This window comes from Mus caroli, chromosome 16 (assembly GCF_900094665.2).
Source record: "Mus caroli chromosome 16, CAROLI_EIJ_v1.1, whole genome shotgun sequence".
Lineage (NCBI taxonomy): Eukaryota > Metazoa > Chordata > Mammalia > Rodentia > Muridae > Mus > Mus caroli.
The window spans coordinates 51,208,634-51,235,147 of NC_034585.1; positions in this window are offsets into that span (position 1 = coordinate 51,208,634).

The following is a 26,514-nucleotide window of genomic DNA, read 5'->3' on the forward strand; positions in this document are numbered from 1 at the left end:
ATCTGAGTATTAATTTTCAGTTCTTTTTTTCTCTAACTTTTCATGATGCCATATTTTGGAAGGGTTATAACTTCACATTGGGTCTATAGCTATAGGGATTACATAGGCATAATTTTCTCATAAAATTTAAAACATATATACATTATATGTATCAAAATTAACTCTAAATTTGTATCAGTATATAAAAAAATACCAATATATAGGAAAGAGCCTTATTTCTGTATCAATATACAAAATTCTGTACCAATGTATCAAAATAGAACCTCAATTTTGCTTCAACATATGAAGCTCTATAGTAATGTAAGATTATGGCTATAAAAGGATTTTTGGCTTAAGAGTAGATTCAATATTCTATCTTTTCACATCTATTATTCTTTTGGGTGTATTTTCTTTATTTACATTTTAAATGTTTCCCCCTTTCCAGGTATCCCCTTTGGAAACTCTCTATCCCATCCCTCCTCCCCCTGCCTCTATGAGGTTGTTCCCCTACCCACCAACCTGTCTTCCTGCCCTGTCATTCCTGGGTCATTGAACATCCTCAGGCCCAATGGCCTCTACTCCCATAGATTTTCAACAAGCCCATCCTCTGCCACTTATGCGGCCTGCACCATGCACATCCCTCCATGTATTCTTTGCTTGGTGTTCCAGTCCCAGGGAGCTCCAGGTTATCTGGCCTGTTAACACTGTTGCTCCCTCCATGGGGCTGCAAACCATCTCAGCTCCTTTAGTCTCTTCTCTAATTCCTCAATCAGGAACCACCATGCTCAGTCCACTGGTTGACTGTGAGCATCTGCCTCTGTATTTGTCAGGCTCTGGCAGAGCCTCTCAGGAGATAGTCATATCAGGCTACCATCAGCAAGCACTTCACAGCATCCACAATATTATCGAGGTTTTGTGGTTATATATAGGATGGATCCCAAGATGGTGTGGTCTCTGGGTGGCCTTTCCTTCAGTCTCTGATCCACACTTTGTCTCCATATTTCCTCCTGTGAATATTTTTTCTATATTCTCCCTCTGTCTTTCAACCTCCTTTCTCTTATCTAAGAAAGAAAGGGGGATAGAAAAAGGGAAGGGAAAAAGAGAGATACTTAAATCTAAGCTCCATATTTTGTTTCATCCTTGTCCAAGACTATAACTATTGGTAAGCAGCCACATAAACGATGACAAACATCCAACACCAGTTGAATGATGAAAAAATCAACCACACTGGGAATGTGTGCTTCTTGGGAATGGGCCATACTTTTCTTATAATTGATTTCTGCTGATTTTGGACATAGAATTTGTCTTTAGGAGCCCAAGAAAATTAGGAATAAAATTAGACATCAGAAAGCTAGCTGTAGCATTAGTTGTTCACTTTCTACATGCTGAGAACGTTCAGGGTTTAAGTAAAGTACTGACTGAAAAAGACAAAGTCTGTACCAAGTAAGCAAGCTGTTTTGAAGTTGGTCTGGGAGCAAACCTTTAGAGGAACCAGCATTGACATTGTCTAAGGTAGGATCAGGCAGGAAACTACAACATTAAGCATCAGCAGCTCAGCATCCCTGAGGGTATATCTTGTCAGGATTGCATTCTTGGTTATTGTTTGATCTTTCTATTATGCAACATACCAATCTTCACAAGCAGTATACAATTCTATAATGACATTTGTATAGAATATGCACTGTACACAGAAGAAGTGGAGATTTTTTTCTGCTTCTTGTTTGAGCAGGGGAATGAGAAGTCTTTCTTTATAAGTTAGTTTTATCATACAACGAAACTGCAATACAAACCTCCATACATGCCTTATGAAAGGTTGGCACACAATAGTAAGTTATGATAACTTTGTAGCTAGATTTATTGACCATACAAACTGAAGTTTGTGCTGGATACTTTTTTTTTTTTTTTTGTCTCAGTCAGTTTCATAGCTTTCCCCAACTGAAGGGATAAACAAATGCATAGCCTGTTTGTTTGGTCCTTTTGATTTTATCTTGTCTGAAGCCATGAACTTCAGGAGGCCTTGCCCTGTCAAAACTGATCTTTATTATTTTGGGTAGAATCCAAATTCCTTTTTTCTTTTTTTTTTTTTTTATTTAATCTCCCATGGACACAAACACAAAGCCTCTCTCTCAACATAACATACCTTTTGTCAATCAGTTTGAAGATATTACATAAGTCTATACAGATCAAATCTAACAGCCCCTTTTCTATCTAGGTTTGCTCCTTTTGACCTCTCTCTAAGAAGATGGGCAATGCTACATTATCATTGCACACATAACCATATTCATGTTGATAATCAAAACAAGACTGTATGGAGTCTATATATTTATTCTTACTGAGACAGACTTTCTATGTGTAGCCTGGGCTGGCCTGGATTTGTTCTGTTTATCAAGATGGCCTCAAGCTCACAGAGCCTAGCTGCCTCTGTTTTTGTCTCCCAACTGTTGGGATCAAAGCTGTGAGCTTACTTATTTAGTATCTATTTATCCTCAAAAAGATATATCAATTTTTATCTCTTTCGCACTTCTTTGGAGATTACTATCTATATGGATTTATTTATCCTTTTTTTTCTCACTCTGAATTTAACATTCTTCCCTGAATTTAACTTTATTTAAATTTCTTTTTATCTTAGTGCCCAAGAATGCCCTCAGCATACGGTGAAACAATATCCCATTGTCTCTGTGGCGTGTGGTTTATTTGATTTATTTAGCTCCTTTGGCAAAAGGCATTTGTGTTTTGCATTGTCAAGCTGATAACTAACATGCAAAACAGTTAATAAGCTTAACGCTATTAATTTTTATTCTCTTGCCCAGTGGTTTCTAGATTTCCCACTTAGATGTTTTTCTTCTCCTGGAAAGATAAAAGCAAACAGCTGTGCCACAAACCTAGATCTGGGTCCTGACATTATTAGAAGAGTGTATATATTCTAGGGCAAAATGCCTTTTAGGAACAGAAAAAAAATTAGCTTTCAAATCGAAGTTATAAACAGACCTAATGTGGATAAATATACCTAAATCCTCTTTGTCATATAAATTTAAGACTGATGTATATTTAATTTTAAATTACTGAGGACATCCTAGTTATTAGTAAGCAAAAACCTTCATAATATCTTCAAGGGAAAATTTGACATTTAGTATTTTCCACAGTCGTTTGTAAGATGCTGGATCTATTAGCGGAGGGTCCGACTTAATTGTTTGGTTGGAGACTCTAGGCCATTCTGCTGTCCGTGCTCTGACCAGTGCAGACTGGCCATTGGGGATTCTTGCCCAGCAACTATCTCAAGTCCTGACATGCTTGGTTAGGCAGGAGCCTTTGGCTTCTGCACTCTCCATCAAGCCAGTAGACCCATGACAGGATGGAGGTGGAGCCTTCATATACCTTCCAACCTCTCTGGCCTGGAACTCTCAAGCTCTTCTCTCAGCAGGAGTACTCATTGTCTAGGGATCTGCTTGCACTTGTTCCCAGCTGTTGGCCTTAAGTGTGTGCACTCAAAATGGGCTGTTGGGCTCACAGCAGGTTGGCATGCATTCCTGCTTGCTACCTGTGGTTCAAAGGCCTCTGTTTTCCCTAGTGGCAGCTTCCTCATAAGCAGGGAGGGGCCTTCTTTAAAAAAAAAGTTTTAAAGTGCTGCTTTTTAAAAAAATGTCCCCCCTTTTCTGACTTCTTAAAGAAACAGCTTTAAGACTGCTTTTCAGGGTTTTGTTTTGTTTTGGTTTTGGTTTCTTGTTTGTTTGATTTGGGTCGTTGTTGCTGTTGTTTTTCCCCCAGGAAAAAGATTTGTTCTTTTATCCAGAAAGTTAGCTTAGTATGTCTTACTTGGGCACCATTTACAAAAGTTAGGTCCAGTTCTTCCTCCCAACCCCATGCTCCCAGAAATAAGACTCAGACACAAAACATATTTACAAATTCCTTGGCCATACATCTAGACTCTCCTCTGACTAGATCATAATTTAAAATAACCCATTTATTTTAATCTATATTTATGCTTTTGTCTTGTCCTTCCATGGCGAATCTCCCCTGCCTGGCACTACCCCAAAATCCTTTCTGCCTCCTGTCCACCATCTGATTTCCTACCTAAGCAATAGGCCATCAATTTTATTATTGATAGGTGCTGAATCCATTCGGCTTAGGCTATACCTTTGTTTTCCCAGATCATAGAATTGATATGCATTCTTATACAAATTCTTCTGAAATCCAACCGATTTTTCTTTCTCCAGTATCATGAAATAATTCCACTTTATACCCACACTAGATGATGTAAATTCCTAGCCAATAGTCAGGAAGGATTTATTACCTCTAATACTTAATAATGTATATTTTTATGCAACACACAGTATTTCTTTTTTCATAACAACATATTCTTTTTCATAATTTTAATAATGAACTTCTCAGGACTCTATTTCATGGTTGAATTTATTATATTACACCTCACCTTGTTGTCTATTTTATTGTGAATGAATCTACTATGGCAATGCACAGTATTCAGTAGATGATCCAGGCTTATGGCACATTGACAATATTCTAACCTTCATAAAGATGGAAAAGGCGCTCTCTGTTATTATATTAAGTGGGGGAATATTTCCTCCTTAATAATCACATATCTATAAATTTCCTCTTACCTGTGAATCAAAGAAATTTAATAGAAATTATTTTTATTATGTCAGAAAACTGTCACTATTCAATTCCAATATGCTCTGAAAGAACTAGCCAAATACTCCATCTCAACCATCACACAATCTCTTCTTAAAATTTACCCTTTTGTGTAACTGTTTGCCAGGTATGCTTCTTGTTTGTTGAACAACATTTTCCTCCATTGTTACCCTGTGTATTCTACCCAATGGACAATTCTGTAACTAACAAAAAACACATATTCTCCATGTACACATTACACATGGCTTCTAATGGTTTCAGTGACTTTATGCTTAGAGTGACGTTTAGCCTTATTCAGATATACTTTTAAAACATCATAAAGTCTTAAGTTTGAATGAATTAGATACACCAGCTTTGGCTTAGGCTGATAACTAATTTTTATGTTTCTATCAAATACTGATGCTTCCTCTGGAATTGACAAAGAACACAATAGCTAAAATTCTAAATATTTTCCTAAATAGCTAAATAGTAAAACATCCTGAGGATTAATTTTTTTTAGCTTGCTTAGCGCATATCAATATTCCCTATAAAACTTAGGTTTTGTGTGTATTACTTTCTGTTATTGTGACTGTCACAGGATATGCCTGACAGAACAGCTTACAGGAATAAGGATGTTTCACGTCTTGTTAAAATATCACTCCTCACTGAGGAACAACATTTAAAACGTGAACCTGTGGGGGACATTCCAGATTCAAATTCTAATGCCATTTAATCATTGCTAACTCCTAGTTTTCATGTCATGTGCCCAACCAAAATCATGCCATCTTAGGAAATAAATGTATTAGAATCTGAAAGAAAAATCTATGTCTGGAGCATAAAAGATTTGGTTGATAAAATAGGCCATTGCAGACAGGAACTCACTTGTTGTGACTACATGGACAGGACTTGCATAAGTAAATTCAAGAGAGCCAAATTCTCAGCACGAATAAGGGAGTAGTTTGCGATGTTTTTCCCCTAGTTGAGGATCTATTTGATTGCTGAGAAGTGGAAGCCAGTTTTCTTCAGGGGTGTGGTCTCTGAGAGACCACCCACACTCAAGAAGATGTTCTCCTAACAGTGCATAGAAGGGATGCACTGAAATGAATTTGATGGGTTTAAAAAGTAAGTACCTTAAGTTGTGAGAGAAAACTCTTAGGGGTAATTGGGAAGAAGCTGAAGGGAGAAAACAGGGTTTTTACTAAAACATATATGCATATATGGAAAAAATTGAGATCTTTGGGGGCTGGTATGATACCTTAGTGGTTATAGTACTTAGCATCAAGTATGAGAACCAGATCTACACAACCTGTCTGAATGTTGGTAGAGTGTGTAAGGATACCTGTCATTCAAATTTTGGAAGGCAGAATTTTAAAAATCCCCAAATAAGCTGGCTAGTAAGACTCCCTATGTCTATGAGCTCTCGGTTTGACTGATAGAACTTGTCTCAACAAATAAAGTAGAAAAATCAGTAAGAATAATTCCAGACATCAACCTTGAGCCTACACACACACATACACACACACACATACACACACACCACAAAAAATAGACCAAGTCTTTTCATTATCTAAATGCCTTAATAATATTTGGTTAGAATAATAAAAATGCAAATAGAAAGTCTAAAGAAAATTTTAAAAATTGTATTATAGTGAAATTCAAGTTAAAAATGTAACCATCCAACAGATTGATATGTGTGACAGCCAAAACTGTTTAATTTGATGTATAGCCTACTAAACAGGAGGGAAATCACACCTGACAACCTAGCCAGCTTCCTTGGGCTATAAAGTCATGGACGTTAGAAAAGAATCTACTACCTGCCACTTTGCTGGATCACCATAGTTCCTTACTACATTTCAAACAGTATTTTTATTCTATATCTAGAGATAAGTGTAGCTACCATCCCTCATGAAAGGATATTCCTTTTGTACCAAACGGGAACCATCACAAAAAACCACCAGTGCATATAGTGCAGAGATCAACAGATCATGGGGAGCTAAGATATATCTATAACACAGCTTCAAATTGAACATCACAAAAGAGGGGTGGGGGAAAGATTGTAAGAAACTGAATTCTAGAATCTCTGTTGTGAATCATTCTTTCCTTAGGAACGGTTGTATAAAGAAGACTGACTTAATGATCTCATCAGTGGATATATTAACATGGAAGTAGAACAACTCAGTGTCTCACCCCTAGAACTAGAAGGCAACTAATGACTATTGGGAAAAGAATTAGCCTTCCCCAAGGATGAAATCCGCAGATGGGTTGTCCAGTATAAAGTATTCAACCTTGAATCTATACATACACTACCAATAAAAACTGACTCAGCAGGACACACACACACACACAACCATACACACAAGCTGCCTCCTCTGCTTTCTCATGCCTGAGTTTCTATATTCCTGTATTAAAAACATATCCTGTATTTATGATACACATAGCTAAATCTGGTTGTAAAAATGTTAGATTTTTGATGGGTCAGTTCCTGTGTAAGAAATGCTTGTTAGCGTGACACCTGTTAAAACATAGCTAGGAAAGCTAGTTAAGTATTATTTTGGAGACATAGCTAGTAATCAAAATATACTATTTGTAGACATTTATGCTATATATGTACATTTCTTTCTTGTATGTATTATAAGAAAAAATATCTAAAGACCTTTGAGCATTAATTTACTCATAGTGATTTTGTATTTATGTGACATAGCAACCTACATGCTTCAACCTTCTTTTGTTCTAAAACTTGATTTAAATTAAAATGCTTAGTAAGTACTGTAAGAATCCAGGTTCAGTAAGATCTGTGTCAATTTCAGATAGCTATCATGTACTGGTTTGATTGAGAACTATAGAAAAATGATATCCATTCAAAAAGCATAAAAGTGTATCAAATGCCAAATAAGCAGGGAAGATACAATTTTAGTTTAAAGGACTAGAGATTTTTTTCTCAGTTTTTACAATTCACAGTTCTCTATTCTTCAACCACCATTTTTATGCTTCTGAGTCAATCACATTTTTTCCTTTCTTCCGTTCTGTCCTTCAAGTTCTATTCTCTTCAGGATAATAGGAAAGCTACTAGGATGTGAGATTAAGATTCAACATAAAGATTTTTATTTATTCTGAAATTGATCACTCTAGATGCTGTATCTTTTGAAGGAGTTTTTGAAAGAATATTTTAAACAATATAACTTCTTGGCCATTGGGACTCAAAATGTCACATCTACTGAAACATTAGTCTTGCAGAATGATAGTAGGCTCAAAATACTGAATGTTAATGTAATCTAAAAATAATTAAATATTATTAATTTCTGTTCTAAGGGACAATAAAAAATGTTGTTCTTCACAGCTGGGATCCTAATATAAAGGTGAGCATATAGATATATTCTATTATTTCTTTTAATGAATGCTTTATTTGTGATCCCCTACTTTATCTTAAGATCTCCGTTCAACAAGAAACTCTGCTGAAGAGCTAATAGCAATAATTGGAAGGGTGAGAGGGGCCACATACTGCACGTTTGTTCCATGTTATTCCAAATGGAAACATTAGCATCACAATTCTTAATGTGACCTGGCTTTAGATATTTTCTCCCTTTTCTCCCTTCCAAACGCACACAACTTCCGATGCGTTTTCCGTTACCTCCGCTTAGATAGGAGCTCTAGAATCTACAGAAATGAATGTGCACAGCCTTCCTTTACCATTGCTTTGCCATGTGTGACCAATATGCAAGAACTTTGCGGACCCTAAAGAAAACACAAATTTTACTGAGCTTCGGTGGAGAAATAGGGCAGAAGCAGGATTTCATCAAATATAGCAAAAGTGTACAACTTTCCAGAGTTAAAAAAAATCCTATACACAAAGGGAGGATGGATGCACGAGCTAAAGTTAAGCAGGGGTGAGATCCCAAAAGGGGATTTACTGTGTTGTATTTCTTTCTTTTCAGATACAAATAAACTATTATTGAAACATGTTGAGAATTGCAGTAGACACCGAGTTAGAGGAGGTTAGAGAGAGGAATTCCACACAATAGCATTCCTTTAAAAAAAATCTGTAGCTTTCCCATTGAGAAATTTGATTTGAGCCATTCCTTTTTAAAAACAAAACAACAAAACCAAACCAAAACAAAACAAACCAAACCAAAACAAAACAAAACAAAAGGGCTGGTGTACAGATGACTAGGTTTAATGTTGGGGATAAATAACCATGAAAATCTCAATATTTCCTGAGGATAGAAGAAAAATGAAAGTACGGGAAGCATCTGAAATGAACTGGGATTATCCTGAAAAAATATCCTTAATAAATTATTTAAATCTAAATAACTCTAGAAAGAAGCATAGCGAGTGTCCGCAAGGAAAAAAGAAAAACAGCAATCCATGCAATAAGAATGTTTACACGGCAAGCATGCTCAAGGGGTATCAGCACAGGCATCATTTATAGTGAATGAGGAGCAGAGATGTGTGTGTACCACAGAAAAGACATTTGGGGCTTGAGTCTTTGAAAGCCATTCAACTCACACTGTGCTGCAGCTTCATCCTTCAGCTACAAATAAACCTTCCTCTAATGGAACATAGTCTACCCAAGGACATCTATTGACCTCATTTGATGTCTGCATTGAAAGCAGGACCACTTGTGTAGCTACTGATGGGAAAAGCCTCTTCTGAGAAAGTATCTGGACTTCTTCTAAGTAACCATTATAAGCCCCTGAGCTTTATAGCTTCCCAGATGCTGGTGAGTGCGTAATGTCTGAGTTTCTGAAATCTCTCTCAACTTGTTTTGTGTAGAAAATAGCTTGAGCATAGGATAGAAAAGGGATTGTAGAAGCATCAACACACTATTTTGCCTTGAGTCCTGATTCTGTAAGGTTTTATTTGTGTTTATGTGTGCAAAATGTGTTTAAGATAGAAGAACTCTTCTGTATTGATTAAATCCAAGAGCTGTGCGTAGTCTTTGCTAATGGACCTTCTCCCCATCTTCAGTGCTTTATATGATCTTTGTACTTTTTTTAACATACCGTACCTTTAAAGTAACAAATATTTTCAGAAATGTGCTGCATTAGTCATATGTTCAATGTAAGATAATGGCACAAGCATCTGTCATTGATTTTCTTTTTTTACTTTCATAGTACTAAGATGATTTACTATTGAAACATTTGTGGCCTACTGAAGTGAAATACTTGTGATAAAGTCTAAGTTTCATTTCTATACATATAAAATCCACTTTACTCCCATTTTAAAGCCAATAGTTTGGCTTTATAAATTGGGTCCTTAACATCAAAATTTATCTGCATTTATTTTTTTATTAGATGTTTTCTTCATTTACATTTCAAATGCTATCCCCAAAGCCTTCTATACCCTCCACCAGCCCTGCTCCCCAATTTCTTAATCCAAGACATGATATTTGATTGTGGCACATCTTGGAGCTTACTTTGGTACAGAAACCAGCACTATATTTTGCCATCTGATGATTAATAAAGGAATAGTTACCTGTGATTTACTATGATACCACTCATACTAAAAAGAAAGCTCACTTCTGTTGGTGTTTTTCTCACAGCATTGTTTCATTTTATTATTATTATTATTATTATTATTATTATTATTATTATTATTATCATTACCATTATTACTTTATCAATCATTCCATTCGTTTACATCTCAAATGATATCCCCCTTCTAGGCTACCCCTCCACAACCCTCCCATCCCATCTGCCCTCTCTCCCCTCCCCTTTGTTTCTATGAGGGTGCCCCCAATGGGGATGGCTTTAGCTGAAATGCACAGCAAATGGGAGTAAGAACCTGAAGAGAGCACTACAGTAGATAGTCATGGCCACCCAGCCATCTTAAAGTTTTTAACTCAGAAATGTTCCTTCTGCAAAAGAGATAGATACAGAAAATGGAACAGAGACTGAAGGAAGGGCCATCTGGGGACAGCCCCTCCTGGGATCCCTCCTATCTGCAGACATCAAACACCAACACTGTTGATGTTGCCAAGAGGTGCTTGCTGACAGAAACCTGGTGTAGCTGTTTCCTGGGAGGTTCTGCCAGCATCTGACCAATGCAGATGTGGATGCTCAAAGCCAACCATCTGACTGAGCCTTGGGACTTTGGTGAGGGAGCTGGCAGAGGACTGGTGGAGCAGCATTTCTTTCAATTCATGACACATTCAGCGGATCTTCTTTCCTGCAGTAGTGTCATAGTCAGAGTTTCCATTCCTGCACAAAACGTCATGACCAAGAAGCAAGTTGGGGAGGAAAGGGTTTATTCGGCTTACACTTCCATGCTGCTATTCATCAACAAAGGAAGTCAGGACTGGAACTCAAGCTGGTCAGGAAGCAGGAGCTGATGCAGAAGCCATAGAGGGATGTTTCTTACTGGCTTGCTTTCCCTGGCTTACTCAGCTTGCTTTCTTATAGAACTTGGGACTACCAGCCCAGGGATGTCACCATTCACAATGGACCCTCCTTCCTTTGCTCACTAAATGAGAAAATGCCTTACATTTGATCTCATGGAGGCATTTCTTAAAGGGAAGCCCCTTTCTCTGTAATAACTCCAGTTTGAGTCAAGTTGACACATAAAACCAGCCAGTATAAGTACTAAAAGAGAACCTTACCAATAAAGCTTCTATCAGTGACCCCAGTGTCCAACATGAAAGTGATAAATATGGGTTACATATTACACTTCATAAAGCATGATTTAGAATGTGAAATTCAAATCTAGACCAGACTGAAAAGATGTATTTAATAGCCTCAAGAATCAGCTGAGAGGTATCACAAATACAATCAAAATAATTTTGTAAAAATGTAAAAGTATAAAGACTTTTTGACTAAACAAACAAGCAAAATGCTGGATGTTGAATTATTACTTAAGGAAATCAATACGCAAACCTTCATTTTCATTTCTATATTAACTAGATACTACGAGTAAGATGGATGAGTAAATACAACATTAGACTGTTTATATTGTTCAACAGATTAGTGATATAAACCCATTCTTGGAATTGTTCATTGTGCTAGAAAGATAGCTCAGTGGTTAAGAAAACTCCCTGCTTTTCCAGAGGGCCAGAGTTAAGTTCCTAGCACCCATGCACACAACTTCCTGTAAATGTACAAAGAAATCAGAGAGAGAGAGAGAGAGAGAGCCAAGAGAGTTTTCACATAATCTCCAAAGTATATCTAAACCCTACATATTATTCATATAGTACTGAACATCAAAACTAGCATTGATTGTTTAATCACATTAGTTTTTTCCGCAATACTTTACAGATGGATGCATCAAAGTTTAAGTCTTTTTTAAAAAAGAAAATACTTGGATATATGCATAGAATTCATCTTAGATAAAACATTCTATGGTGGAGGTAAGACGTAATGTGTTCTAAAGAGAGGTTTCATAAGAACTTTTCTTACCAAGACTTACATAAACAGTAATGACTACTGAGGGACACTCAGAGAGACTGAACTGCCTCAAAGAGGCGCAGGCTAATCAAGCTGCCTCAATGATAGACCACTGGAAAACAGCAATCAGCTCAGCCTTCTGGAGGCTAAGAAATACTGGAATGCTTGGGAAAGACATTCTCTAACCTATGGACCTCTTTTTAAGTTGTTCACAGGCTCTAAGATTCCAGCTTTGGTGAAATCTCACTGATGATAGGAAGGTCTTTGGGTGAATCAGATGTCTTTCATTCATTTCTGCTCATTTAAGTAACTTCTCACTTGTCACAACACAGTCCTAGAATGGAGTCCTGTGAGATTTCTGAGTGTTTGTTAGAAATCTCCAAGAAAACAAACATGAGTCTCATGATCTCAATTTCTTCAAAACACAGAATTATTCTTGGGATGTGATTTTTGCCCTTCTCAGGTGTAACATATTGGAGTTTACCTCTGCTGTTTTTATTCATGTGGCTATGGAAAAACCTATTTTGTCATATGTGGCTTTCCTGCCATAACACTTATGGATTGTCTTTGTAACTGAACACCTTACTCGTGTGATTCTTTTTAGCCTCAGAATATAAATTGCCTGATATTCCAAATAATATTGGCTATTGTGTGAGACTTTAATCTGCCTCACCTTTAGTCTCTTTTCTCACAGGTTCGCACTTCCAATTAGAGTGGTGAACATTCACCAACACTTTTATAATTAGCTCTAATAAAGTCATTGCTGCAGCAAGTTGGACTTTGATGGTATACTTACTGCCATTCATTCTTTATCTGGGGTGAGTAAACCTTGGTGGATATCTTCCCAAAAAGATTGCCAAAAAATATGCTAACTTAAAACAATGTGATATGCTAATGATAAGCAATGTGATTAACACTATAATTATCCAGATTTAAAAGACTATTTGGATTTTTGCATCATATAAGCTTACCTTTACTTCTAAAAAACATATTATAAAAGAACTACAAGAAGTGTCACTTCATTCTTATAGTTCGCATGATTTTCTAAGTAAACCTACACATTTCCAATACAACCTAAGTGTATGATAAGAAAATGGTGCCATATGATAAGTAGTTTATAGTCCTATTTTCCATTTCTCTCAAAAGTACCATTTTCCCATTGTAGGAGCCAAAGGAATAGGAAGTTATAGTGATGTTGCGTGTGGGAGAAACTTCAGAGAAGCCATATCTATGGGATCTCACCAACATGACTACTGAAACAAGTCCTACAAAATGATAACACTGATAGGTATGCCAACATGGAAGGTGTAAAGACCTTCAGGGCCTTGGCTCTACACAAAGAACTACAGACAACTGGGGAATTCGGTGAACATGATAAATTGTCTTTCTTAGGAAAAGCTCCCCAAATATCTATCTACTACCAAGAAGTGAGATTTGAAATCATATATTTCTGGGGAACATTATATAGACTGAGCATATTGTATTATGTATTTAAATATGCATGTACGTGTTGGTTAGTTTTATGTCAGTTGACATAAGCTAGGGTCATTTGGAAGAATGAATTCAGTTGAGAAACCTCTTCACTAGATTGGCCTTTTGGAAAACTTGTGTTATATTTTCTTGATTGATGTTTGATATGGGAGAGTCCAGTTCACTGTGGACAGGACTATATCTGGGTCCATGTTTCTGAGTGGTATAAGAAGGCAGGCTCAGTAGACTATCAGCCTGTAACCAGTTATCCTCTATGGCCTATGCTACAATTCCTGCCTTCAGGTTCCTGTCTTTAGCCCCTTCTTTTGATCTAAGAATTGAACACAGAATTAAACCCTTTCTCCCTCAGGTCACATTTGTTTATGGTGTTTCACCACAGCAGAAACCTAAAACAATTTAACAAGAGTTAAAGATGAAGAGTCCATGAAATTGAGAGAGATTAAGGATGGCATGTACCTGAGAGGAATTTGAGGGAGGAAATGAAAAGAGGAATGATGTAAATGTATTATAATTTTAAAACATATGTTGAAAAAAAATGGCAAAAATCCCAACTACCACAGGAAGTCATCACAACTCAGTCGTTTTGCAACACAATTTGGGGATAGGACTTTGCTATTGTTGGTATCCTTCTTTTTGTTGATTAGCACTTTTAAAATTTAAGACACCCAAATTTTCTCTCTGCTTTGTTACTTGCAATGATTACCTTTGTCCACTAGAAGCTGCTACATGGCAACACAGTCAACTACTTTTTGTAAATTTGTATTTCTTATGGTTTTCTTGCTTTCCTGCACCATTAGCATGAAGCTTCCGAGTTATTGCTTTATGTATCTCCCATCTCAGTCCTGATACTACTCTTTCATCCCTAAGTCAGTCGGCTTGCTTTCAATGAAGAACTTGTACTTAGAAGACACCACATGAGTACTCAGCCTGCATGACTTTTAGAGACACGTGAAAAGGAAAAGACTATAAATACTGTATAGATCGATTCTTGCAAACCTTTCCTAAGCAACGAGGTAAGTAAGCTCATACTTAATTCTGAAATTTCCACACACCAATGTTCTTATACTCATTTTTGTATTCCCAGATCTCATCCAGTTTACTTTTGTTTTACCCCAAGAACCTTTATTGATCACTATAGCATACCTTACAGACCCCAAATACAAATGTTAGTTTTACCATGCATCTTGTATTGAGTTATTCTTGTAGTTATTATTGATGTATAATTAAACCTAATATACAACTAACCAAAAACATAAAGGCACATTTTGACAAAAAATAATCATGCAAAAATAATCTCTTTCTGTTCATATACAAAAGATATAGTGGAGCACTTTGTAGAGTGTGTGGGGAAACTGCTCAATTCAGTGCATCCTCAGGAGACAATGTGCTCTAATATGTTTCAAGATGGCTTAGATTAATGTCTTTTTTTGGTAAAGTGAAAAAAATACTGTGAAAGTGCAAACAGGGAAAACATAAAACTATTCCTTACAGAGTGTTGCTTTTACAGAGATATACATCAATGTAGAAGCAAGATAAAAATACAAAAGTGTAAGATTATTCACTTAATGTCTCTATCAATCCATATATCCCCAAAGGATATGTCTCTACAGAGCTATGGGAAATAGAGTGTTTATATTACTGATCAAGAATGCAAGTGTGGTCAAATAGATTTGGTGCATATAAAAAATAAGAAATTTGTGAACTAATATTGTGAATTGTGGTAAGAAAATATACCAGAAATGAAAACTTTCTTGTTATCTCAATATCTAAGATGTTTTAAAACAGTCCTGATATATTTGTTTCCAGAGAAGTTCTGGTTGCTTCATTGATTATGTGTGTGTGTGTGTGTGTGTGTGTGTGTGTGTGAGAGAGAGAGAGAGAGAGAGAGAGAGAGAGAGAGAGAGAGAGAGAGAGAGAAGAGAGAGAGAGAGAGAGAGAGAGAGAGAGAGAGAGAGAGATCAGAAATGGTGTGGATAAATTTCTAGATCATAAATCATAAAAGATTTATGACTATTATAACTTTTTATTAATTCTTGGAAAGTTTCATAAAACATACTCTGATCATATTTACCCAATCTCCAAACCTTCTCTGATTTACTCCTCTGATTTCCTACCCACCCAAAATTGCATCATTTGCTTGTTTGTGTTAATCCTTTAATACAAAGCTGTGCTGCCAAACATTCTTGGATGGGTGATTGGCCACTAGGGAATTGTTGAGTTACCATGGGCTACAGTTTTAGAGAAAGATGCCCCCCTCTCCCTGCAGGTAATAATTACCTGTTTTTGCAAGGCTTAAGGTAAGCTTGTTTCTCCATATCCTTTTTAATGCAGGATTTTTTTGGTCTGGCACAAGTTTTATATAGGCTTTTATACTGCTGTGAGTTCATAGCAGTATACATTCTGCATACAGTACTTAATATATATGAAATGACAGGGATCTTGTGACTTAAGAAATACTCAAGAAGTATTCATATTCTTATTTGCTTCACTTATTTATATTTTCATAGGAAAGATAGAGCAGAAGATGAGAATGTGGTATTACACTGTAAAGCCTACATATTACAGCAGGATTACAAAAATGTCTGCTCTTTACCTTGACAATATACAGTGAATTTAAAAGTGCTTTTACAGTGACCTTTGAGCATCTGGCCTGAACAGTTTTCAATGACCCCTTAGTAAATCATAGTTATTACACTCTGTGATTGAATTTATTCTAGATAAAATTATTCTAGTGAAATCAGAGATAGGAACTTTGATAGAATCACCTAAAATAAATGTTGTTATCCCCTTCTCTCTTTTTCTCTCTCCCCATCTCTTCTCTCTCTCCTTATTTCCCACTCATGTGTGTGATTGCATGTGTTTTTATCTTCTTTCATTATATATTTAAGAAAACTATGAAATATATGATCAACTATTCTAGATAGGAAACTATTTTTTGTAGGTGTTCCCTAAGCAAAATATTAATTATAATAAAACATGGTATTTGTTTTGATTACCAACTGTTATAACATTTCTGGAACATTTGCTTGACTGTTTTTTGTAAGAGTGCTGCAAAATGTGATGTTTTAATAGATTACATGTCTCTCATACTTCTAAAATTTTAAAAGACAATCACAAAAGAACTCATACAATATGTATTCATTGATAAGTGGATATTAGCCCAAAACTTAGGATACCCAAGATATAAGATACAATTTGATAAACGCATGAAACTCAAGAAGAATGAAGACCAAAGTGTGGACACTGTGCACCTTCATAGAATTGGGAACAAAACACCCAGGGAAGGAGTTACAGAGACAAAGTTCGTAGCTGTGATGAAAGGATGGACCATTTAGAGACTGCTGTATCCAGGAATCCGTCCCATAATCAGCTTCTAAACGCTGACACCATTGCATACACTAGCAAGATTTTGCTGAAAGGACCCAAATATACCTGTCTCTTGTGAGACGATGCCGGGGCCTAGCAAACACAGGAGTGGATGTTCACAGTCAGCTATTGGATGGATCACAGGGCTCCCAATGGAGAAGCTAGAGAAAGTACCCAAGGAGCTAAAGGGATCTGCAACCCTATTGTTGGAACAACATGATGTACTAACCAGAACCCCGGAGCTCTTGTCTCTAGCTGCATATGTATCGAAAGATGGCCTAGTCGGCCATCATTGGAAAGAGAGGCCCATTGGACTTGCAAACTTTATATGCCCCAATATAGGGGAATGCCAGGGCCAAAAGAATGGGAATGGGTGGGTAGGGAAGTGGGGGGCGCTATGGGGGACTTTTGGGATAGCATTGGAAATGTAATTGAGGAAAATGTGTAATAAAAATATTAAAAATAAAAAAAAAAAGGATGTAGGTTCTAATGCATGGGAATATGGGGGTTTCTGGGAGGAGAAGGGGGAGAGGGAACCATAATCAGAATATATTATATGAAAAAAATCTATTTTCAATAAGAAAAAGGAAACTGGGTCTGTTTTAGACAAGCAGAAATATCTACAAATTCTGCCTTTCAATTTTATTGTGTCAAAATCAGATGACAGATAAAAATGTTCTGATAAAGATTTCTATACATTCTGTAGACCGTGCCTATGGTAATTTTACATTTGTTCTTATTTGATATGCTCTCACAGAAAGTTAGCTCACCTTAATCATCATACGTTTGTCTATGTTTGCCTTAGTCTATTCAGAAGAATGGACTGTGGGGTGGAGGTTATTCTTGCTCTCCTTCCCTTACAATTTCAGCTAAGTATTTTTCAGCTCAGATTTTCATTTGATACATCAAATTAGTGTTCAGCTAGATTCTGGTCTATGAATAGATTTCTTTTAAGAAATCAGATATGACAATATAAATAAAAGAAAAAATGATTTTCTTCCCATGCTTTGCCTTCTAATAGGCCTGGGACCAAATGGTAATTTTCAGTAGCAGATGGACCTATATAAGAGTCTAAAATTAGTGTTAGCTCTGTGCTGTGCATATATGTAGTCTCTTTCATTTTGTTTCAAGAAGGTCATGTAGTAAAATATTTTATCTTGATTTCTCAAAATAAAAATTAATTTATCACCTTACATTAAAGAGTAATTGCAAGTCAGGTATCTAAGAAGGTCTCACTCACAGTAATTCATGGCATATAGGTTCTGAGGGTAAGGTTCCTTAGATACTGCCCTTCATTACATCCGAATATTCAATAGACATCAACAAATTTCTATACTATTCCCATCACATAATGTATGTAACTGTTTTCTCACTTTTAAAACAGATAAGGGTCAATAATTAAAGATGACATATATATTAATTAGAACTTTGCAGTTATTCCTCATTACATTCTGTTTTCAATTTGATCAAACCTACACGTTGAAAAAGAAAACCAAAGTCAATCTGAATGCATCAGTTTAATAAAATAAAATGAGCGATTGTGCCTCTGATGAAGGAGGAGTCTAACTCCATGGGTTTCACCTGTTCATTTTGTCATTAAATAAATAATACCCTCTCCAGTACTAATAACAAGCATCAAATCAAACAAAACACAAACAACAACAAACATATATTTGTGAACATATATTTCAATTAATACATAAAGGAAAACTATGAGATGTGTCAATATAAATGAATATCAAGTTTGGTCAATATTTCTAAGAAAAAAAATAAATGCTAGAGATAAAATATAGAAGAGAGATGTAGAGACAACATAAAATAAAAATTTTTATTAGTTATTATTCAGTATATTTAGTAAGTAAAAGTATTTGGGAAGGATTTTAAGAAATCACCACTCTTTCTTTTGGGAAAAAATGAATTAAAAAGGGTTAGCCACCTCTGAATTATAAGGCAGGGTTTATATACTTGGAAAAAATCAAAGCATATATGAGTGTCCACTTTTAGATAGCATTTTTGTGAATAATTTTATTCATTCTTTTCTCATACATTATATCCCTATTGCAATTTGCTGTCCCCCTATTCCTCCAAGTTTCCTTCCCACATATCCCCTTTTGCCTATACCCAGTCCCCTTCATTTCCATTCAGATAAAAGCAGACCTACCAGGGTACCAACCAAACACAGCATGTCACATTACAATAGGACTAGACACAAACCCTCAAATCAAGGCAGTATGAAGCAACCCAATTGAAGAAAAAGGGTGCCAAGAGCAGGCAAAAGAGTCAGAAATTCACCTAACTCCCACTGTTAAATGTTCCACAAGAACAACAAGCTAGCAACTAAAATGTATATGCAAAGAACCTAGATCAGACCCACACAGGTTCTGTGGCTGCTGCTTCAGTTTCTATGAGCCATGCTTAGTTAATTCTTGGGACTATGTGCACCTTATGTCCTCAACCACTCTGCCGCCTACAGTTCACTGCACCCCTCCTTACTCAGGTTTCTCTGAGCTCCACCTAATGTTTGGCTGTGGGTTTCTGCATCTGTTCTCATCAGCTGGATGAAGCCTCTCTGATGGCAATAGTGCAAGGTGCTAATCTATAAGTATAGTAGAATATCATTAGGAATCATTGCACTGACATTTTATATAATTGTAATGGTCTTTTAAAGAAAAAATTATGAATCATTAATCATCCCAATTAACTAAGATAGTAAAGCTGGAATAGGCTAAAATCCTAACCATGCTTGTCTAACTACAATGTCAATCTATATTCTCTTTAATAACTTCTACTTTCATACTTACATTTTGCAATGTATTTTAGAAGTTATTCTTCTTTTTTTTTTTTTTTTGGCCTCAGTAAAGACAGGGGATCATGAGGTGAGGGAGGCTGCTCCCCTTATGATGGTCCTATAGTTCTATGCAAGAATAGAGTAAGGTGACCATGAGATACAGCCCTTGGACATGGTGAGTCCTCTAGATGAGAAGAGGTGGTAGGGGTGGCATCAATGCCAACATGTTGGTGACTACAATTTTTATTTTTTGTAGTTTCTTTTTGCAAATATAGTTACATTCTGTGAATGGAAAAATACTGGTTTCTTGTTATGGGACAATTCCTAGGAGAGATGCATAAACATCTATTTACCCAGATAGGGCTCAGATAACAGATCAAGGAAATAGTTCCACAACACCTAGGATAGTGAGCATCTGTGGCATTATTGGGTTGCTTATAGAAGCATAGGTGAGCAGTGATACATACTTATCCAGATGACTAAAGTTCAACTGCATCATGGGAAAGAACACCTGAGCACAGGTGACAACTCAGGAGAGTTATGTTTCTAGAGATGGCTGCACCTGTTTGTAGGTAGCTAGCTTTCTTGGGAAGTCTCTTCTCAGAATTTGTTAGTGTTTATATTAACATTGAGGTTGGACCTTGTCAATATTGTAAATTTCAGGAGCTTTGTAATGCTTGTTTTACTTATTTCCTGAATGTTAGGGATCTCCCCATATTCCAAACAAGAGAATGCCTAAAATTTAAAAAGAAAAAAAAGCTCCATATAAAAATAGATGATGTTAACTTAAACAAAAAGAAACAAAACAAATAAACAAATAAATGCTAAAAATCTGGCTTATCAGTTTAGAGCACTTATTCTTCTAGAAGGTCTATATTTGATTCCTAGGATCCATATATACTCTTAACTATCTGCAACTGTAGTTCCCATGGATCCAACATCCTCTTCTGGCCTCTGGGGCCACCAGGGATGCAAGTGATGGTTAGATATGCTTGCAGGAAAAAAACCTCATTAACAAAATAAGACAAAACAATTATACCTACACCAAGAAAACTGTTAGGTGAGCTTTACTTTTTTCTTCTAACTCACACTTTCTAAACAAATGTATTTCTATTTGATTATGTACCAAACATTGCCAGGTGATGAAAACCCAAAGTGAATTAAATAAAATTTTGCTTTTGATAGGAAAGAATTATGAAAGATCATTAGTGACAGGTATATAACCAGTGTTCTGATGAACTAAAAATAAGGCTTATTGCATGAGCGGTATCTTTTTAAAAATTGAAATTATGTTAACATAGATTAGAGAATGAGCCAATAAGCATTGTTTCTCAGAAACAAAAAACAAGAGACAGGATAGAAGGAAATATTGCAATTAGTAATGGACTACATGAGAATGAAAGGAAATGTGACAGAAAACCCACTTCTCTTGATTATTGCTAAGTAAAATTGTGGAATCAACCAGCTTATTTTCTATACTCTTTTACTTATTACAGAATCTGTTTGTAGACTATCCAAAGGAAGAAGATTGTGAGCTCAACAATAGTTACATTTATGGAGTTAGAAGATGTATCTTCAATTTAGAACACAAAACAGGAGTCCCAAATGCTCTCGTGTATCATTTAAGATTCTGGACTTTTTCTACTTTTGCTCTAAATGTTCTTTATAAGTCAAAATAAACTAAGTACATTGTAAAATACACGTGACAAAAATCTACTTTAAGCTATTTCAAAGAAATTGCAAACAGAGGGGAAGTTACTTTGCTAATATTCAAATGGTCTAATTTCTTCTATGTATAATTACCTGATTAGCTCATCATGAAGATAGGATTACCTTCATATTAAAATATTCCCATAATTCTCATAGGGGAAATTTTAATAAAATACATGAAACTTGCATATACTCACAAATTGGTAAAATTAACATTTAATTATCTAAAGGGAAAATTATAAATGTTAGCTCCCATACAATGAATATCATTCAGAAAGATATATGATAGATAGATAGATAGATAGATAGATAGATAGATAGATAGATAGATAGGTAGATAGGTAGATTAATATATTAATAGACAAATAGATAGATAAATAGATCAATAGATTGATGGACCAACAGACAGATAGACAGATAGTAACATTTAGTTTTATTTAAGGATGAAATTTTAATGATTACCATAGGTAGCTCAGGAAAACCCCACCCAAATAAAAAAATAACATAAATTTTTTACTGGAGGCAGGAAAATAGGTAATGAACATCTTCTGAGTGACAGTTTATGACATCTTCAGTCTCATATGATTTACAAGAAATGCCTGTCATTACAGCCAAAAGGGCTGCCACTTTTTAATTACATATCATCCATTGTGGTTATAATGTGTAAAATGTATATTATTTCTTTTACATCAAGTCTCCTTATTAGTGGTACAGCCACCTCATCTATTCCTATCCTATAACTTTATTTAATTTCAAATGTAAATACCCAATTGTCAATTTTATTATGCAACACAGAATTTTAATACTGCACTGAAATTTTAAACATGCTTCACAATTCTCTGAAGTACCCTCTATGGATAGCATGCAGAAACCCAAATGTTGTGAGATCACATGATTTCAAATATTCATGGCATGATACCATTTTTTAAAGGATAAAACACATGAAATAAGAGGCGTATTGAGTAAATCATAAGGATTTTACTGTGTAATGACTTGCCTGACCATGCTGTGAGTACTTAGTGATTAAGCCATTCTTTGATAGATGCCAAGAACAAATGGACGTCACTCTGCTGGACTTCCAATCCTTGGCCACAGCCTTTTCCCAGCACAGTAAGAAATTAAAAGCTCTGCTGATTGGATTACTAAAATGTATAATGGTCAAAATGAACTGAAAAAACACGAAAGTGTTTAATAAATCCTTAGTTTTCTTTGATGACAGTTTTTCAAAGTATTAGGACCTGTTTTTAAAAATTATACACACACACACACACACATGTAATTCCTATCATTTTTATGTTTTCTTGGCATCTTCCCCACCACCAAAAAAAAAAAAAAAAAAGGCAATAATGATTCAACTAACATTTCATTGATTGGTTCAAAGGTTTCATGAGTTTTCATTGATATGATTTCACTTATAACATAAAAACAAGAGAAAAAAGAGAACAACAGAAACATCTATGCCGCTGAGCAGCTCAAACAACCCTGGTAATTGGAACACTTGAACTATACACACACAGACACACACACACACACACACATATGCTTTACAGTTAATATTTGAAAACTCAGACTAAAACATAATCTTTTTAATCAATCTCTGAGGTTAAAAACACATGAAGTAAAAATAACCTAAGTCCTAAGTAGGCTCCAGTGCTGTGGTTTCCTAAGGGCAATGAGGATCCACAGGTGGTCACTCCCAAGGTAACAAGAGTGCTCTCTGCCTGTAAAGCCCGGGACTGTTCCCATTTTGAAGCTTGTCTTTGTGATCATCAGATTTTTGGTTTTACTCTAGATAGTATTGCACTGTACCACCCTAAATAAATCCATTTATCATGTTTACTAATAGAAAAACAACAAGTTGTAACGGTAATTCATACTGCAGGATCTTATTATAATTGCTCTCACAAAAATTCTGTGGAACAAAGAATATGTTCTATCTTCTTCACAGGTGGAAAATGGTGCTACAGAAGGTGCACTGCTGTGCTTTGAACACAATCATTTTAGAGAGTTGTACCACATGAGGCTGTAGAGCTGAAAGAAGTAGGCACAAGCCCCATCCCTAACCCAGAAGCTATCTCCAATTGGTAATCATATACAAATGTAAATTTAGTTTTCTTTAAAGGAGTCTCATTTGCAAATGAAAGATACATTTTCCTAAGAGAGTCTCAGAGGGAAAATAAACTACTCATAAGGGTAGACCATATGCTCAACAGTAAATGGCCAACCGAAAATGAATTCAACAGCATCTTTAGAGATTTGTTATTTCATAATGTTATGTCAGCATATTTTTTCTTAATTTTTATTTTATCCTTAATTATTTTCTCTATTTTACCCCTACAGTATTTTGCATATATACTATGGCTTCCAATTTAGTGGTTTTTGGGGATTCTAAGGGTGTAAACAAGTGCTTGTCTGTATATATATACATATATATATTGGACTTTTATAGATGCTCTTCCCCTTCAGTTTGCTCTCTCCTGTTCCCATGTGTTTGTTTCTATTTTATCTTATTTTATTATTATTTTTTAGAAGCCATTTTGTTTTCTAATTAAAGACAGGAAGGGGGTAGATCTGGATTGGAGGTGAGGTCATGGGAGCTGTGAGGAATAGAGGGAGAGTAAATCATAAATAAGATATATGAAAAATATTACATATTTTCTTATCTTTGAAGTCTAAAAAATACTAGTACAAAGCTTACTATAAATAGTGAGGTTAAAATTTTATTTTTAATAAAAGAAGATAGAAGTCCAACAATAATTGCCAGCACTTTAACATCTGGATCGTTTCTTTCACTGGCATCTTTATCGGGCTTTTCAGATACCACGTCACCAAAGCTATTTCTTAAAAGTAATCATCATAAATCAAAACACTGAACTCACTGATCATCAGTTAATAGGTATACCTATGGGTTGAAATAGGTGACATCCCGGCGTTCCTATTCCTCCCACAGGGCCTTCCCCAGTCAAATTCCCTGTTCCCCTTCTAACTTCCTTCATCATGGATCTGTCAGATGGCCAAGGTTTCCCTGTCCTGTTAGAGCTCAAGTGACCATGGTGATCTCTATTTTTTCCCCATGAGCAATTCATAAATTTCACAAATTATCATGTCATGAAAGACCTCTTTTCAGGTTAGCAGAAAAATGTGAGTCTCACAGCATTCATAGAGGGCTAGCTGAATGCCAAAGAGTCTGGAGACAACTAAGTAACACAGAAGAACCCAGAGACAGCAATGATCCAAAACCGACTTTGTGTGTGGAAGACGAGAGAACTTGGCTGCTAGAGTCGGGACTGGGTGGGGGAGATGATGCTCACTGACAAGAGCAACTTCCAGTGAGGAAACCTATGGGTTTTATAACATCTGCCAATGTCCAGAGTAGAAGACAATGGTGATCTCTAAGTCACCTTGGAATGGAGAGAATTCCATCCACTTACCTAGAAACAAAAACAAAACCACTTTCCCCATCTTAAAAGGAAAAGAGCAGTTCTTAAAGTGAAATTGAAGCAGATCTAATGTGAGCTTAGCCTTTCTTGGCACCCTGTCTATCTAACAGATCCTAAGCATATGTATTAAGGATTAAGCCTAGTTTGAAAAGCACTACAATTCTTTGGTTCCTTCCTTTATAAGGTTTATTTGAGAGCTTTCAAATGATGTCAATCATTTAACTGTATTGATTAAAGCACTGATTACCAATGGTGACTCCTTGAGAAACCTACCAATATTACCTTCCAAAAAGAATAGAAACAAATTTTAAAAAGAACCATTAGAGGTACTTTGAAGGCCAAACTCTTTCAAATTCACTACATGGGCAGGTATCTTTCACAAATATGCCATTTACCTGCTACAGTTGAACTATCCTGTAAATCTAAACACTATTTCATTTTCTTTTGGTTGTTGTTTTTTTCTTCTTCTAAATTTGCACTAGACTATTATTTATTACCAAAAATTAAACTTGAGCTATTACAATGGTCATAAAACTGTCATGTAGAATTGGCTTATATACTTTTAAATGATATTAAAAGTGAGCTGTAAACTGGACTCCATAAAAGAAAAATGTCCACAGCTATTGATCTTCTCTAAATAAGAATGCTTTGCTGTTAATGTGGTCGGAAGGCTTGCCACAGGTGTGTGGACAGCTCATTAACCATGATGAAGTGGTCTATTTTTAGACCATTAGAAAATTAATATCCTATATATTTTCTTATCTTTGAAGTCTACAGAATACGACTACAAGGCTTATTATAGATAGTGAGGTTAAAATTTGACCTTGATTGTTAATTCATTCACACAAAGAAAGTAATTTTAAATATGCACCTGAAGAATTCAGTAAATATAGTGACAGACTATTAATGCTCTAATAAATATTTTCATCATATGTCATCATGGAGCACAAAATAGAAAAGAAAACAAAAATTATGTCAGTTTTCTATTTCCATTTCTGTGTTTGTATGTATCCCAAACCTAGTCAATGAATGATAGATTGGAAAAAGCAGAAAAGTGGATTTAAAGAGTGGAACCAATATTTTGCCCTCTTACAAATTAATGAAGCAGGGGGCTGGAGAGATGGCTCAGCGGTTAAGAGCAATGACTGTTCTTCCAGAAGACCTGAGTTCAATTCTCAGCAACCACTTGGTGTCTCACAACCATCTATCTGTAATGGGATTCAATACCCTTTTCTGGTATGTCTGAAGATAGTGACAGCATACAGTATACTTATATACATAAAATAAACAAACAAATCTTTACAAATCATTTCTAAAAAAAGGAAAAGAAATTAATGAAACAGTTTTATGTGATCAAACACTCTAGATTTATAATCTCATTATATATAACATTATATAAAATTACATATACAATTTACTGTTCAATGAAAATTATTTTGAAGAATATTGTGTCCAGTTTTAACTAAAAGAATGGCATGTGTACTTCAAGCAAGTGAAGCAAGTACCCAACAATTTTTTTCAATAGTAAAATCATGCTTGCATGATTTAATACTTTTCAATCGTTAATCAAGTAGAGGTGTTACATATATTAATTCTCACTTGGGATCCTTGTGATGTTTCTCAGTGAAATATGACTTTATTGTAATGCTTAAGATTTCATACTTCAGCAGATGCTGGCGAGGATGTGGAGAAAGAGAAACACTCCTCCATTGTTGGTGGGATTGCAAGCTTGTACAAC